The sequence below is a fragment of the Dipodomys ordii genome, unplaced genomic scaffold (genome assembly GCF_000151885.1).
Source record: "Dipodomys ordii isolate 6190 unplaced genomic scaffold, Dord_2.0 Scaffold35, whole genome shotgun sequence".
In the NCBI taxonomy this organism is placed as follows: Eukaryota; Metazoa; Chordata; class Mammalia; order Rodentia; family Heteromyidae; genus Dipodomys; species Dipodomys ordii.
In genome coordinates, this window is record NW_012267251.1 from 349,583 (window position 1) to 355,633 (window position 6,051).

At 57.8% G+C, this 6,051-nt stretch overlaps 1 protein-coding gene across 1 annotated transcript in view; it reads right to left on the reverse strand.

Annotated features, from left to right (window-relative positions):
* Nucleotides 1–6,051, reverse strand: part of Parp1 (poly (ADP-ribose) polymerase 1) — a 52,425-nt gene that overhangs the window by 45,722 nt on the left and 652 nt on the right. The window lies entirely within an intron of this gene.

A 6,051-nucleotide genomic window follows, 5' to 3' on the forward strand; every position in this document is an offset into this window, starting at 1 on the left:
TAATCCTATCTGCTTGGAAGGCTGGGATTCGCATCTGAGGCTGGGATTCACGTCTGAGGCTGGCTGGGTCATGAAAGTTCTCTCGGCCCCTTCTCCGGCCTAGCTGGTGGAACAGCTCCCAGCGCCCTGCCCACCGCCCTGCCCACCGCCCTGCCCACCGCCCTGCCCACCGCCCTGCCCACCGCCCTGCCCACCGCTCTGCCCTGCCCACCGCCCTGCCCTGCCCACCGCCCTGCCCTGCCCTCCGCCCTGCCCAGCTAGGGGGGAACAGGAAAGGAGAGATGTGCCACGGAGGTTCAGCCACAGAGGACTCTGGCAGGTGGCTTCCTCCCAGCTCTGCTTCCCCATGGAGGGGGCTGTGTGTGTGTGTGTGTGTGTGTGTGTGTGTGTGTGCGCACATCTGTCAACCCAGAGACCGCGGGAAGCCTAGAATGAGGGATGGCGGTCTAGGGGAGTGCCTAAGTGGGGGCTAGTGAGTCACCCCCTTGTCCCAAGGCCCCCACCCCCAAACCCCAAGGCCCCACCCCCAAGGCCCCACCCCCAAGGCCCCGGGGTCCTCCGTATCCCCAGCAGTGGCACTCCTGCCTTCTGCCTGTGGCTCTGGTCTCAGGGTGAATGGATTCCAGTGTGCGCCTCTACAGCTCGCTCCCCCTGGGCCTCCATGCTGTAGCCTGCGCTGGGCCTGCCTTCCCTCCTTCCCTCCCTCCCTCCTTCCTTCCTCCTTCCCTCCCTCCCTCCCTCCCTCCTTCCCTCCCCCCCTTCCTTCCTTCCTTCCTTCCTTCCTTCCTTCCTTCCTTCCTTCCTTCCTTCCTTCCTTCCTTCCTTCCTTCCTTCCTTCCTTCCTTCCTTCCTTCCTTCCTTCCTTCCTTCCTTCCTTCCTTCCCTCCCTCCCTCCCTCCCTCCCTCCCTCCTTCCTTCCTTTCTTCCCTCCTTCCCTTCTTCCTTCCTTCCTTCCCTCCTTCCCTTCTTCCTTCCCTCCTTCCTGCCTTCCTGCCTTCCCTGGGTAACAGTTGGTGATGTGGGTCTGCTACCACCTGTGGCATATCTGTTTGCCCGTCAGCGGAAACTTGTGCTTCAGAATTTAATCTGTGTGCCAGTTGGCGCTGGGGCTTGAATTCAGGGCCTGGGTGCTGTTCCTGAGCTTTTTTTTTTTTTTGGCTCAAAGGTAGTCCTCTACTGCTGAGCCACAGCTCCACACCTGCTTCGCTGGGTAATCGAGCTGAACAATCTCACAGGCTTTTCTACGTAAGCTGGTTTTGAACTGCAAGCCGGAAGTCTCAGCCTCCTGAGTAGGAGTTCAGGCATGAGCCACGAGTGTCCAGCTTGAACCGAATCTCAGGCAAGGTTCATGTGTGCCAGGATGTTGGCTGCCACTCGCTCTTCTGTACCCCGCTTTCCTCTTGATGGGTTGTTGCCAGTAACAATACCACAAGCCGGGTATGTGCTAAGGCCCTCGCGTCACCTGAAAAGTGTGCCTCGACCTCAGACATGGCGTCACACCTAGAGCACGACCCAGCTCCCCAGGGCCTGACAGACAGACAGCCATGGCACCTGACCCAGCCCCCCAGGGCCTGACAGACAGCCATGGCACCCGACCCAGCCCCCCAGGGCCTGACAGACAGCCATGGCACCCGACCCAGCCCCCCAGGGCCTGACAGACAGCCATGGCACCTGACCCAGCTCCCCAGGGCCTGACAGACAGACAGCCATGGCACCCGACCCAGCCCCCCAGGGCCTGACAGACAGCCGTGGCACCCGACCCAGCCCCCCAGGGCCTGACAGACAGCCGTGGCACAGGTGCTGTGTGACCCCGGAGGGCGCGCTGGGCAGAAACATGTGAACTTGGCGAGTACTGTTTCTGAGGTGCCGCATCGCAAGCCCTGGAACCTGAAATGCTACTTGACTTGGAAGAAAGATCTTTGCAGATGAACTTGTTGAGCGGCAAGGCGGTTATTCTGCATGACCCGAGTGGAAGCACACGTGTCCTTACAGGTAGGAGCGGAGGGGCCGGCGCAGCGGGAGGAGGGGGCTGGCGCAGGAGGAGGAGTGAAGATGGACCAAGAGGTCTGGAGGCCCCTGGAGGTTGGTGTGAGGCTGAGTGACACAGCGCACGCCTAACAGGTGTGAGTCCTTGAATCAGATCCTGACACCCCAAAACCTAAAACAACCCAATATCAAAACCACCACAGCCACCACCACCCACCTGATTCTGGCTTTGAGTAGGGGGTGTGGCTGCACGCTAAGACAAGCTGGATCCAGGGGCCTTCACTGGAGCTTCGGGAGGGAGTCCAGTCCAGCCGCACCCTGACTGGCCTCAGGATACCAACTGTAGTGTTTGTGTCCAGAACTGTGAGAGAACAAGCCCCTGTCCTGGAAACGGCATTGAGCAGGCACAGGACGCGGGTCTAGCCCCGGTCAGGCGCGGCCCAGAGGGGCATGGCGAGCAGACCCGGCTGGAGGACCACTCCCCTCACAGCCTGTGGGTCTTGTCCAAAGGACTGGAGCTCAGGCTAAGCCGGGATGATAAAACTGTTCGCTAAGAGAGTTGTGAGGATTAAAGGAGGAGATATTAAGATAGAGCAGAATTTACCAACCCCGAGTGTAACCCTAACACTAACTCCAACCTGAATTCTGACTCTAACCTTAACCCTAACAACTCCAACCCTAGGCCTCACCCACTCTAACCCTAAATTTTTATTTTTTTTTGTCGGTCGTAGGGCTTGAACTCTGGACCTAGGCGCTGTCCCTTAGCTCTTCAGCTCAAGGCTAGTGCTCTACCACTTAAGCTACAGCGCCTCTTCCGGTTTTCTAGTGATTTATTGGAGATAAGAGTCTAACATGCCTGGGCTGGCTTTGAACTGTGATCCTCAGATCTCAGCCTCCTCAGTAGCTAGGATGACAGGTGTGAGCCGCCAGCACCTGGCTCTGACTCATCTTAATGTCAATCATAATCCCTGTAGCTGATGGGGTTATATATATAGTCAGCTCCTTTGCGGCGACAGAATGCTTGAGATAAGCCATTTTCAAGGAAGAAAGCTTTCAGAGATTTCTGTCTGCAGTTGCTTGGCCCTGCTGCTTTGATCTATGGAGAGGTAGAGGTAATGGTGGTGTGTGTTGGGAACCTGAAGCCCTGTCGCAACTCCAGCCTTCGCTGCAAGCCAATTTCCTGGCCCCTCGCCTTCAGCAAGTGAGGTCTGGTGTGACAGGGCTGGGGAGCGTGCTTGGCTCCGGCATGGGCCTGGACGGGGAGGCGGCGGCCGGCGCCGGCACGCGGGCCATTGCTCTGCGGGGACGCCCTCACAGTGGGCTCCCCAGGTTGGCCTTCACGTTGAGTTAAACACAGTTGTGTGTGCTGATTTCCATTCCACAGGCTGGGGGTTCGTCGTTTCTGAATTCATCATCTAAGTGTCTGTAAATGATCCACTCTAGCTCGGGATCCAGCAGTTTTGTGAAGAGCGTGGCGATTTCGCGAGAACACTGTCACTTCCGTGGGAGGCTTTGTACCACCTCCTACCAGCGCCGACTAGCTGGGCGCAGGCCAGGGAACATTCAGATGAGACATGAACAGCCCTCGCCATATTCACAGGGACAGAAGAGCAGCAATAGACACGCTGATCCTCCACGCACCTGCGCGGGCCCGGGGCAGCGGGGGTCAAACGGGGGGCTGCTGTTCTGGGTACAGGCATGGGGACCCGAGAGGGGCTGACCACACACCCAGGAAGCAGTGTCGTGGGCGAGGATGCACTTAGTCCTGGGCCTGAGCGGTGGAGGGCAGGGCTCTGAGCCAGGTAGAAGAAGGGACTTCCACTTAGGACTGAGTTCTGGAAGGTTCTGGCCTGTCAGGAGCAGCCTGCTTCCTCTGTTCCCATGCAGGGGCTGCCGGTGGAGCGGCAGGTGCCTGGCGCTGGGCTTTCCCTGCGGGGCGGACCCCGTTCACCGTATGCGTGCAGGCATTCACGCTCCAAGTCCAGTTGCAGGAAGACACTTGGGGGTCACTGTGAGCCAGTCCTTGGGGACGCAGGCGGGAATCCGAGGAGGGGGAGGGCAGCAAGAGCAGAATAACTGGCTGGCCCGCCCATCGTCCTCGTTCTCTTTTTAAAGGACCCCATCCTCTGACGGTGTGCCAGCTCCCCCGACTGGACAGGAGCTCCAGGAGAGGAGGGGCGGCTTCTGCCTCTCTAACGGGTCTCCACCACTGGCAGTGTGTAGCAGCTAGCAGGTGCTCACTAATTTTTGTCTAGTGCAAGTCAACAAGGCAGATCTGAGCGGCTTCAGAGAGAGTGGCAGAGCTGCGTTACACAACACACAGCTTTAACTACGGGGTGTCAGGCACCCACGTAACACCCAGAGAAAGGCAGAGCAGACGGTACACGGTGCAGACCCAACTCAGAGCGTCTGGTCCCGGTGGACCCCGGTCTGCCGGAGACCCGGGGCACGGCGGGAAGAGGCAGCACAGCAGCAGAGCCCTGGGAAGCCCTGCGCCACAGGGGTTTAATAAAACAAGGCCCTCAGTGTGGGGTATAAGCTCCATTCCACGCACAGACTTTCCTGTCCAGGCTGGCTTTGAACCGTGATCTCAGCCTCCTGAGCAGCTAGGATTACAGGCGTGAGCCACCAGCACTTTTTGCCTGGAGAACAATTTATGCTTGCCTGTTTATGAACAGTTTTTGTTGTTCTGGAGTCTTGGAAACTTTTGGCCAGGTTGACCTCAAACTGGAACTCTGGATCTCTGCCTTCCAAGGATTACAGGCCAGAGCTGGTGTGTCTGCTGCCGAGTCTGCTCGCGTATTTACTGGCTGTTCATACGTCCTCGTTTGCTCTTTTTAAGATGTTTGATTTTTGAGCTCTTTGTGTGAGCTGGGTATTAACCCCGCTAGATGAGTAGCTGGAGAAGATTCCCCCCCCCCCCCTGCTTCTGTAGGTTGCTGCTTCCTTCTGGTCATTGTTTGGTTGGCTGTGGAAAAGCTCCTTAATTTGATGAAATCCCAAGTGTTGATTTTTGCTGTTAACTTCCTGAGCTGTTAGAGCCTTATTCAGAAAATCCTGGCCTGTGCTGGATCCTGAAGTGTTTTCAGAGTTTCAGGTCTTTGATCTGTTTGATGGATCTGGGTGGTTTTGTACAGAGTGAGAGCGAGGAGTCCATTTCCGTCTTCTGTAAGTGGACTCGCAGTGTGCTAGCACTGCTGTTAACGAGGCTGGTTTTTATTCTTTTTCAGGTGGCTGTATCTGCGTGGGCTCACTTCCCGACCTTGTTCTGCTTCACTCATCTGTGTGTCCGTACCATGATGCTTTTGTGACTCTCACCCCGTGGTCTAGCTTGAAGTCAGTTACTGAGACGTAGCTCTGTTTGCTTAGGATTCTGTTGCTTCTTTGACTTGCCCAGTTTAGAAATGATTGGTTGATGAACCGTAACAGCGTACAAGGATTGGTTCTCCTCCATTGTCCCCTCCCTCTGCCACCCAGGACTGGGACTTGCATGGTTTCAGAGCAGCCGGTGGGCCAGGCCTGATCAATGAAATGGTGCTGTTCCTGACACAGAAGGTTCTGGCCGCAGCTCTGTCTCCTGTCTTCCTTTGTTTACTCACAGATTGACAGTGCCATTTTAAAAAGTGTCCGCAGAGTTCTGCATCCTGCCCTTGCTGCCTTCCACGGCTCTGCCGCTGTCAACACTCACTAACTTCACTTCCCACCCTGAGTCTCCACCGTCGCCCCTAGCCCTTCCCTCCCTTGCCCGACCTCCAGCCCTGAGCCTCGGCCGCCCCAGGACCTGTGCTCCTGCCCGACCTCCAGCCCCGGGCCTCGGCTGCCCCAGGACCTGTGCTCCTGCCCGACCTCCAGCCCCGGGCCTTGGCTGCCCCAGGACCTGTGCTCCTGCCCGACCTCCAGCCCCGGGCCTCGGCCGCCCCAGGACCTGTGCTCCTGCCCGACCTCCAGCCCTGGGCCTCCGCTGCCCCAGGACCTGTGCTCTGCTGCGGCAGCCTGTGTCCTCCGCCTCCACTGGTCTCCATGTGTTGGTCTGCAGCCGGATTCCACTGCAGTACATCCTCCGGT